General features: G+C 44.3%; 1 pseudogene; it reads left to right on the top strand.

Moving 5' to 3' along the window:
* The first annotated feature begins 297 nt into the window (after positions 1-297).
* On the top strand, positions 298-11,335 carry LOC124013835 (annotated as a pseudogene).
* The last annotated feature ends 473 nt before the right edge of the window (positions 11,336-11,808 follow it).

Below are 11,808 nucleotides of genomic sequence, written 5' to 3'. Positions count from 1 at the left end.
CAGCAGCAGCTAGGAAACACATGCTCCAAAACCACCACCATCAGACTGATCAACACTGTAACAGACCCCACGCCTCTGAAGCTGAGTGAAAGGGTAGAATGTGAAGCTGAGTGAAGGGGTAGAATGTGACCTCTTTTCAGTTAAGATAAAGGAATTATTTCATAGAACAGCAGGCCTCATCAAAAGGAAGTTTCTGCTCTTTATTCTCTGTGTTTTGGTTAGTCAACCGCTAGCTATATCAGTGACAGTGAAAGACAAGGACATACAGCCAGAGGAAAAAGCCAAAGCCTTAAAGAGATGTCTGGTGGTCCCTTCTCCTGCTTCTCCAAACAGGGAATTCTACTCGTCCTACTCTCTAACCTCCATTATGGTCCAATTTGTAAGTCGCTCTGGATAAGAGCGTCTGCTAAATGACTTAAATGTAAATGTAATGGTAAGTTCTGTCACTGTTTTTATTTATTTGAACATTTTAAACTCAGTAGAACCATCAACGAGGATGACACAAACACGTTTAAAAACGTATCCCCATTGTGGTCCTCTTGAAAATAGAATAAAACAAAAATACAGTAAACACAAGATAACATGAAAACAAAATACATCTCATCATTAGAGAGGAACCCGTAAAAGGAATAAAATAGATTACCAAGTACCGTTCATTGAAACAATTATACTTGCACAGTTTTAAAGCATTTTGCACATAAACCCTATCTTAAGGTTTATCTTAAAACCCCCTAGTGTATTGATAGATTGTATATGGTTTGGTACACCATTCCATTCCTCTGCACCAACCTGTTACGGAAATTTCAGAGCGCCACCTATAGTACTCGATAAAACTCAAACTTTCATTAAAACACACACGCAAGATACTCAATTAAAGCTACACTCGTTGTGAATCTAGCCAACATGTCAGATTTGTAAAATGCTTTTCGGCGAAAGCATGAGAAGCTATTATCTGATAGCATGCACCCCCCGAAATACCTGAACGAGACCTAAACAAAAGATTTTGCGGTAGCCGGCGCTACACAAAACGCAGAAATAAAATACAAAACATTCATTACCTTTGATGAGCTTCTTTGTTGGCACTCCTATATGTCCCATAAACATTACAATTGGGTCTTTTTCCCGATTAAATCCGTCATTGTATACCCAAAATGTCATTTTATGAAGGCCTGTCATGTTTGTCATTTATTATCTTGTCTTGTCCCTGTGCTTCCCATGCTATTCGTTTCCCTCTGCTGGTCTTATTTGGTTCTTTCCCTCCTTCTAGCCCTCTCTCTCCCCCTCCCTCTCTCACTCTCTCGCTCTCTCTTCTCTCTATCGTTCCGTTCCTGCTCCCAGCTGTTCCTATTCCCCTAATCATCATTTAGTCTTCCCACACCTGTTCCCGATCCTTTCCCCTGATTAGAGTCCCTATTTATTCCTTTGTGTTCCGTTCCTGTCCCGTCGGTTCCTTGTATTGTATTCACCATGCTGTGATTGCGTTTCGCCCTGTCCTGTCGTGTTTTTGCTGTGATTGTGTATCGCCCTGTCCTGTCGTGTTTTTTTGCCTTCATCAGATGCTGCGTGTGAGCAGGTGTCTCTGTCGACTACGGCCTGCGCCTACCCGAAGCGACCTGCAGTCTGTGGCCGCTTCTCCAGTTGTTTCCCTCTACAAGTCTAGAGGATTTCTGTTATTCCGTTTTGGACTTAAATAAACTCTGTTTCTGTTAAGTCGCTTTTGGGTCCTCTTTCACCTGCATGACAGAAGGAACCGACCAAGGAATGGACCCAGCGACTTCAGACGCTCGTTACACTGCCGTCGAGATCCAAGGAGCCATGCTCGGCAGACACGAGCAGGAATTGTCCGCTGCTCGCCATGCCGTGGAGAACCTGGCCGCTCAGGTTTCCGACCTCTCTGGACAGTTCCAGAGTCTACGTCTCGTGCCACCTGTTACTTCCTGGCCTGCCGAGCCTCCAGAACCTAGGGTTAATAACCCACCTTGCTACTCCGGGCAGCCCACTGAGTGCCGCTCCTTTCTCACGCAGTGTGAGATTGTGTTCTCTCTCCAACCCAACACATACTCTAGAGAGAGAGCTCGGGTTGCTTACGTCATTTCACTCCTTACTGGCCGGGCTCGAGAGTGGGGCACAGCTATCTGGGAGGCAAGGGCTGATTGCTCTAACAAATTCCAGAACTTTAAAGAGGAGATGATTCGGGTTTTTGACCGTTCAGTTTTTGGTGGGGAGGCTTCTAGGGCCCTGGCTTCCTTATGCCAAGGTGAACGGTCCATAACGGATTATTCCATTGAGTTTCGCACTCTTGCTGCCTCTAGTGAGTGGAACGAGCCGGCGCTGCTCGCTCGTTTTCTGGAGGGACTCCACGCAGTGGTTAAGGATGAGATTCTCTCCCGGGAGGTTCCTTCAGATGTGGACTCTTTGATTGCTCTCGCCATCCGCATAGAACGACGGGTAGATCTTCGTCACCGGGCTCGTGGAAGAGAGCTCGCATCAACGGTGTTTCCCTGCTCCGCATCGCAACCATCTCCCTCCTCTGGCTTTGAGACTGAGCCCATGCAGCTGGGAGGGATTCGCATCTCGAATAAGGAGAGGGAACGGAGGATCACCAACCGCCTGTGCCTCTATTGCGGAGTTGCTGGACATTTTGTTAATTCATGTCCAGTAAGAGGCCAGAGCCCATCAGTAAGCGGAGGGCTACTGGTGAGCGCTACTACTCAGTCCTCTTCATCTAGATCTTGTACTACTATGTCGGTCCATCTACGCTGGACCGGTTCGGGTGCTACATGCAGTGCCTTGATTGACTCTGGGGCTGAGGGTTGTTTCATGGACGAAGCATGGGTTCGGAAACATAACATTCCTTTCAGACCGTTAGACAAGCCTACGCCCATGTTTGCCTTAGATGGTAGTCATCTTCCCAGTATCAAATTTGAGACACTACCTTTAACTCTCACAGTATCTGGTAACCACAGTGAGACTATTTCTTTTTGATTTTCCGTTCACCGTTTACACCTGTTGTTTTGGGTCATCCCTGGCTAGTATGTCATAATCCTTCTATTAATTGGTCTAGTAATTCTATCCTATCCTGGAACGTTTCTTGTCATGTGAAGTGTTTAATGTCTGCCATCCCTCCCGTTTCTTCTCTCCCTACTTCTCAGGAGGAACCTGGCGATTTGACAGGAGTGCCGGAGGAATATCATGATCTGCGCACGGTCTTCAGTCGGTCCCGAGCCAACTCCCTTCCTCCTCACCGGTCGTATGATTGTAGTATTGATCTCCTTCCAGGGACCACGCCTCCTCGAGGTAGACTATACTCTCTGTCGGCTCCCGAACGTAAGGCTCTCGAGGATTATTTGTCTGTGTCTCTTGACGCCGGTACCATAGTGCCTTCTTCTTCTCCGGCCGGGGCGGGGTTCTTTTTGTTAAGAAGAAGGACGGTACTCTGCGCCCCTGCGTGGATTATCGAGGGCTGAATGACATAACGGTTAAGAATCGTTATCCGCTTCCCCTTATGTCATCAGCCTTCGAGATTCTGCAGGGAGCCAGGTGCTTTACTAAGTTGGACCTTCGTAACGCTTACCATCTCGTGCGCATCAGAGAGGGGGACGAGTGGAAAACGGCGTTTAACACTCCGTTAGGGCATTTTGAGTACCGGGTTCTGCCGTTCGGTCTCGCCAATGCGCCAGCTGTTTTTCAGGCATTAGTTAATGATGTTCTGAGAGACATGCTGAACATTTTTGTTTTTGTCTATCTTGACGATATCCTGATTTTTTCTCCGTCACTCGAGATTCATGTTCAGCACGTTCGACGTGTTCTACAGCGCCTTTTAGAGAATTGTCTCTACGTAAAGGCTGAGAAGTGCTCTTTTCATGTCTCCTCCGTTACTTTTCTCGGTTCCGTTATTTCCGCTGAAGGCATTCAGATGGATTCCGCTAAGGTCCAAGCTGTCAGTGATTGGCCCGTTCCAAGGTCACGTGTCGAGTTGCAGCGCTTTTTAGGTTTCGCTAATTTCTATCGGCGTTTCATTCGTAATTTCGGTCAAGTTGCTGCCCCTCTCACAGCTCTTACTTCTGTCAAGATGTGTTTTAAGTGGTCCGGTTCCGCCCAGGGAGCTTTTGATCTTCTAAAAGAACGTTTTACGTCCGCTCCTATCCTCGTTACTCCTGACGTCACTAGACAATTTATTGTCGAGGTTGACGCTTCAGAGGTAGGCGTGGGAGCCATTCTATCCCAGCGCTTCCAGTCTGACGATAAGGTTCATCCTTGCGCTTATTTTTCTCATCGCCTGTCGCCATCTGAGCGCAACTATGATGTGGGTAACCGTGAACTGCTCGCCATCCGCTTAGCCCTAGGCGAATGGCGACAGTGGTTGGAGGGGGCGACCGTTCCTTTTGTCGTTTGGACAGACCATAAGAACCTTGAGTACATCCGTTCTGCCAAACGACTTAATGCCCGTCAAGCTCGTTGGGCGTTGTTTTTCGCTCGTTTCGAGTTTGTGATTTCTTACCGTCCGGGTAGCAAGAACACCAAGCCTGATGCCTTATCCCGTCTGTTTAGTTCTTCTGTGGCTTCTACTGATCTCGAGGGGATTCTTCCTTATGGGCGTGTTGTCGGGTTGACAGTCTGGGGAATTGAAAGACAGGTTAAGCAAGCACTCACGCACACTGCGTCGCCGCGCGCTTGTCCTAGTAACCTCCTTTTCGTTCCTGTTTCCACTCGTCTGGCTGTTCTTCAGTGGGCTCACTCTGCCAAGTTAGCTGGTCATCCCGGTGTTCGAGGCACTCTTGCGTCTATTCGCCAGCGCTTTTGGTGGCCGACTCAGGAGCGTGACACGCGCCGTTTCGTGGCTGCGTGTTCAGACTGCGCGCAGAAGAAGTCTGGTAATTTTTTTCTGCTTCTGCTCCTGGTCTTGCTGGGTCTCAGTCTGTTCCCTGCCATCGCATCTCTCCTGTTCTTGTCCCTGCCCTTGCTGTGTCTCAGTCTGTCCCTAGTTCTCATTTTTTTTTTTTAGAGTAGTACCCTAGTTTCCCTTTTTATCGTTTTTCGTTACGGTCCTGAGGAGAGGAGTTGGGTTCTTTCTCGGGACGTGCTGGACCGTTTGATCTATGATTTCCTCCGTTGCCGCCAGTGTTCCTCCTCGAGAGCGCCAGGAGGCGCTCGGTGAGTGGGGGTACTGTCATGTTTGTCATTTATTATCTTGTCTTGTCCCTGTGCTTCCCATGCTATTCGTTTCCCTCTGCTGGTCTTATTTGGTTCTTTCCCTCCTTCTAGCCCTCTCTCTCCCCCTCCCTCTCTCACTCTCTCGCTCTCTCTTCTCTCTATCGTTCCGTTCCTGCTCCCAGCTGTTCCTATTCCCCTAATCATCATTTAGTCTTCCCACACCTGTTCCCGATCCTTTCCCCTGATTAGAGTCCCTATTTATTCCTTTGTGTTCCGTTCCTGTCCCGTCGGTTCCTTGTATTGTATTCACCATGCTGTGATTGCGTTTCGCCCTGTCCTGTCGTGTTTTTGCTGTGATTGTGTATCGCCCTGTCCTGTCGTGTTTTTTTGCCTTCATCAGATGCTGCGTGTGAGCAGGTGTCTCTGTCGACTACGGCCTGCGCCTACCCGAAGCGACCTGCAGTCTGTGGCCGCTTCTCCAGTTGTTTCCCCTCTACAAGTCTAGAGGATTTCTGTTATTCCGTTTTGGACTTAAATAAACTCTGTTTCTGTTAAGTCGCTTTTGGGTCCTCTTTCACCTGCATGACAAGGCCGGTCTGATCCAGGAAAATTCACCTTTACAAGACGCAACGTCACTTTTTAAAATTAAAAAACTTGCCTATAAACTTTTACAAATCACTTCAAACTACTTTTATAAACCAACTTTAGGTATTAATACACGTTAATAATCAATCAAATTGATCACGGGGCGATCTGTATTCGATAGCAGCAAGTCTTGAAATCATTGTCCATTTTTTCACTTTCATAACTTCCTCCGGTGCACCCCAAGACAGGAAGTGCCTATACGTCATCCCACCAAGGATAAACCAGCCATGAAATGCCAGTACTGGCGACATCGTGTGGAAGCTGTAGGCATTGTAAACGGAACCTCATCTATTTTCTATCGCCTTAGACAATACATTGACTGGCGGATTAATATTTGTTTTGTGTTTTTGGTGAACAGTTTTCCCTGGGATTTTTACTCCTAAACACGTTCTGTTATAGCCACAGACACGATTTAACCAGTTTTAGAGACTTCTGAGTGTTTTCTATACACACATACTTATCAGATGCATATACTATATTCCTGGCATGAGTAGCAGGACTTTGAAATGTTGCGCGATTTTTAACAAAAAGCTGCGGAAAGCTGCGAAAATTTGCATCATCCCTAACAGGAAATAGCTTTTTCCAGCCATGCTCCTATAGAGCAGCGGTCTCATATTGGCAACACTGGCTCTGGTGTGATGGCTATGAGAGTCTCTAATGAAATTAAAATAACCAGACTGTCATGTTTTGTCATTGATTATCATGTCTTGTCTCTGTGCTTCCCTTCTATTCGTTTCCCTCTGCTGGTCTTATTAGGTTCTTTCCCTCTTTCTATCCCTCTCTCTCCCCCTCCCTCTCTCCCTCTCTCGCTCTCTCTCTCTATCGTTCCGTTCCTGCTCCCAGCTGTTCCTCATTCTCCTAACTACCTCATTTACTCTTTTCACACCTGTCCCCTATTTTGCCCTCTGATTAGAGTCCCTATTTCTCCCTCTGTTTTCCGCTTCTGTCCTTGTCGGATCCTTGTATGATGTTCGCTGTTTTGTGTCCTTGTTCTGCCCTGTCGTGTTTTACCTTCTTCAGATGCTGCGTGTGAGCAGGTGTCAATGTCAGCTACGGCCGGTGCCTTCCCGAAGCGACCTACAGTCTGTGGTCGTGTCTCCAGTCATTCCTCTCTACTGACGAGTGGATTTCAGTTTTCCTGTTTTTGCTTTCACCTAGATAATATCCAGGATTATCGTTTTTGTCTAAGACTGGAATAAAGACTCTGTTTTCGTTAAGTCGCTTTTGGGTCCTCATTCACCTGCATAACACAGACAGATAACTGGGGAAAGGTCATGTATCACTTTAAAAACCATCAACAGTTTAACCTACACCACCACCAAATCGTCTGGAAACTGGCACTTTAGTTTGTTTTGGGCCGTTGGAAGTTTGTTGTTATGTCACTGAACCATGAGATACAAGCATAGTCATAGTGGCACTGTATCAGAGATGTTGCCAGGGTCCTCTTGCCAGGATCTTTGTCCTGGAGTGAACATTCCCAATGGCCTTCAGAGCCACAAGTCCGTGTGTTATGTGTTGGTCCAGTTCACATCCCAATGAATGTAACAGAGCATTTTTCCTTCACCGCTACACTATTAAACTTGACCAAGAAGTTGGAAGAGTTGTTCACTTTGTGTTTGGAACCAAACAGGATACATTCTGTCTTGCCTAAATGGATAATGTCACGTTCTGACCTTTATTTCCTTTGTTTTGTATTTATTTATTATGGTCAGGGTGTGAGTTGGGTGGGCAGTCTATGTTTGTTTTTCTAGGTTTTGGGTATTTCTATGTTTCGGCCCAGTATGGTTCTCAATCAGAGGCAGGTGTCATTAGTTGTCTCTGATTGAGAATCATACTTAGGTAGCCTGGGTTTCACTGTGTGTTTGTGGGTGTTCCTGTCTCTGTGTTTGCACCAGATAGGACTGTTTAGGTTTTCGCACATTTCTTGTTTTGTTAGTTATTTCATGTCTAGTTCCTTTATTAAAGAACATGAATAACCACCACACTGCATTTTGGTCCGCTTCTCCTTCACCACAGGAAAACCCTTACAGATAACCACTTTCTGACTTTAGTCAATTGGCTGTTTAGGGTCTTTTCAACGGTCTCCTTATTCTAATGTGAAACCAAGAGGGTAGAATCATCCCCAAACATGATCTATTGCATGAGCCTGCTTGCATGATAAGGAAAACCGTCAGCTTTCTCTAACTTCCTTGTTGGTTTTTACATTGTATGTGTTGCCTGTAAGCATGCCTAATCATCAGTGATTGGTTGGATAACATTTTACATTTACATTTAAGTCATTTAGCAGACGCTCTTATCCAGAGCGACTTACATAACTCAAAACAATTGATTTATTACTGTTTGATAACACCTACATAATACCTTTATTCAGGAACATATCATAATGTGTGTTTTCTGCAGTTTTGAATGAGTGCTGATTGTGTGGTTGGGTCAGCAGCTGTTGTAGTGCTTCTAGAACGCAACAGATCTTGTAACCCTGTGCCTAATGGCTGTCATTCACTACATTTAAGGGGATATGGGACTGTATCAAATTATTGTTTCTATTAAATAATATGATACATTATCCGACTGGGATAACTGCAGTTATGTCTTAAATTCTTAAATGAACTGTAACTGTGTTTTTTTCTTAATTAAAGACAGGATTCTTCGTGTAAGGGTTTATAATTCTTTACTTCAGACTGATATGTAATTATAACGTTGCTCATGCAGTATATGATGCATTTCTGGTGAATAATTACACATGAAACACATTGGTATTTGTACTTGTGAGCTGAGGAGGGGTTATCAGATCCACCCCCACTTCTCTTTTCCTGTCATCTCATCCTGTTCTACTGAATGTGGGGGAGGGGTGGACTTTAATGAAGTTAAAAAGGACACACACACACACAGATACATAAAGTGAAAATATACAAAGTTCCACATACAGCATAAATGAAACCTGGAAATGCGCTGTATATAAATCCAATCCATTATAATCTATTAATCTATTATTGATTATGTAGGACTTTGCATTGTAGTGTATTATTGTATGGTAGTATTACAGTCACACTGTAACAAGTATTGCAGTGTAACAATGAGTAATTACATCACATGCTACATCGTACTTACATGAATAATTATACAGTCATAAGATCATTGTAATATAGTGTGCAACCATTGACTGATGTCAGAAAAATAACAAAAATCACCTTTATAACGTATGTAAATGTAAATGTATGTATTTGTGTGTTTCAGATGTACGTGCTCCTCTGATCATCAACAAGAGAGTGGGGGACTTCGTGGAGCTGCTGGCAGGCTTAGAGACGGGACATTTCAAATCCTTGATGTGGAAGCATATGAGAAAGGATATTGCAGAATTCAACACAGAAGTTGTATATTCACCTGGATCCCAGTTTGTGGGGAGACTAAAGATGAACACCAAAAACTACAGTTTAACATTCAGAGAACTGACACTGCAAGACTCAGGGGATTTTCTACTTACAGTAAGACCATCACTCTGAAGGTCCACGGTAGGCTGTTATCACCCTTTTTTTATCCTATTTTGATATAATTCTTATTTATATCCATAAACATGGCTGACGATCTTTAAACTATAACACAGATTTTGTGGTTTTATACTGACCTTACTCACCAAGCGTTGTTAAATATCCATCCCATTTTCAAGTCGTCTATCTCCTGGTGGTATGGCTATGATAGGGTTCATTTAGAAGACTCATTACGAGTCTCTATCTCTCTCCTGGTTGGCCAGAGCCTATAACTACGGTGGCTATCCAGACAGACATGAAGCTATTGGCCAACTGCTCCTGTATGGTACGGCTGGTGTGCAACGTGTCCTGCTACCCCAACCTTACCTACACCTGGGAGAGAAACAATGAGATCTACGGGGATGGCCAGCAGATTCACTTCTCTCTCTCACCAGCAGAGAGAAACATCAGTGCAAAGTGCAACGCCTCCAACCTAGTCAGTTGGAAAACTGCCTTTGAGATGGAAAAGTGTAGTAATGACACATCCACCCCAGGTTCCTAGATATCATAATAATCCCTTCTATACACTTTTCAGTGTGCTTATCCGATAATATTGAACACAATGTGATTACATTGGATGTACTGTACATGATATAGAGCCAATCAGTATTTATCATATTGTATAGTCTAATCGTGTGTGTTGTACAATATGTGACAGGACTGGTGTGGTAAACCATCTACATCGGAATATCAGTGGGAGGCGCTGTGGTGCTGATCCTCACTGTAGCTGTGGCAGTGTGCTACTGCAGGGGCCAAAGTAACACAGGTATGTACAGCTTAGGGGCCTCAACTATACTTAAGGTGACATTTCTGTTGTTTCTAGAAGTATTCTTCAGCTGCTATGATTTTGGGGGGGATTTGCTAGAAATGAGAAAACCCCCTAATTAATTCCTGGGTATGTTTGTTGATACCCCGTATAAATGTTTCTGATTGGTTGATATTTTGTTCTTATAAAACACAGAAGATCTAATTGACTACACAATATATGCTGATGTTATGGACAACACAATAATTAGAGATGTAAGTATACATTGCCTTATTATGTATCTGAATGTGTTAAAGCTGTATGTACTGTATTGTAATGGGCTGTATTTTGATTCCAGACAAGATCAAACAGTCATCTAAACCCAGTATCCATCTATGAAACTGTCAATGATCTGGTTATCCCAAGATAGAACAAGGTAAGATATAAATGGTCATAATGGTAAAATGTATGTGATTGAATGGAAGACTATGAAGTCTACTTTGATAATAGTCACTACCTTTCTTGATGCTGAAACAGTTTATTCTAGATTATCTGTCACATGTAGCTGTAGACTCTGTATGACAAGTTCACATTTGGACGCCCAGAAGGCCCCCCTTCTCCCTACCAGGAAGTACTGTGAGCTGAACAGGATGTGGTCATAAGCTGGGCCTTCCATAGATATGGAACCCTCCCCATCTTACAAGTGTATATTCTGTAGATAGGCCTAGATGTTACTGTTTAATTTCATCACAAACTACACTATTTGCTTTCTTTTTCACTATTGTAATCTTCTCCCTTTATTATTTCTCATATCTACAGAATATCATAAGGCCTTATGCCTTTCTTTGAAGGTCTAGTTACAATTAGGAGATTCTGAAATGTCACGACATCTCTGAGCATGAGGACTTCCACTGACCGGCGCCGACAGAGATGGCCGCCTCGCTTCGCGTTCCTAGGAAACTATGCAGTATTTAGTTTTTTTAGATTGATACCCCAGGTAATCTTATGTTTCATTACATACAGTCGGGAGGAACTACTGAATATAAGAGCAAAGTCAACTCACCATCATGACGACCTGGAATATGATTTTCCCGAAGGGAATCCTGTGTAATGCCTTCCACCCAGGACAATGGATTGTATCACAGCCGACGACCCAAACAACGACGTCGTAAAAGAGGCAAAAGAAGCGGTCTTCTGGTCAGGCTCCGGAAACAGGCACATCGCGCGCCACTCCCTAGCATACTACTCGCCAATGTCCATCTCTTGACAATAAGGTTGATGAAATCCGAGTACGGGTAGCATTCCAGAGAGACATCAGAGACTGTAACGTTCTTTGCTTCATGGGAACATGGCTCACTCGAGAGAGACACTAACGGATTCGGTGCAGCCAGCTGGTTTCTTCACGCATCGCGCCGACAGAAACAACCATCTTTCTGGTAAGAAGAGGGGCGGGGGGGCGTGCCTTATGATTAACGAGACGTGGTGTGATCATAACAACATAGAGGAACTCAAGTCCTTATGTTCACCTGACTTAGAATTCCTCACAATCAAATGTCGACCCCATTATCTACCAAGGGAATTATCTTCAATTATAATCACAGCCGTATGTATTCCCCCCAAGCAGAAACATCGATGGCCCTGAACTAACTTTATTTGACTCTATGCAAACTAGAAACCATAGTTGCATTCATTGTAGCTGGGCTATTCTGAAAACAAGACTCCCTAAACTGTATCAGCATA

The sequence above is a fragment of the Oncorhynchus gorbuscha genome, linkage group LG25, assembly GCF_021184085.1.
Source record: "Oncorhynchus gorbuscha isolate QuinsamMale2020 ecotype Even-year linkage group LG25, OgorEven_v1.0, whole genome shotgun sequence".
Lineage (NCBI taxonomy): Eukaryota > Metazoa > Chordata > Actinopteri > Salmoniformes > Salmonidae > Oncorhynchus > Oncorhynchus gorbuscha.
This window is presented reverse-complemented; position numbering and strand designations above follow the sequence as displayed.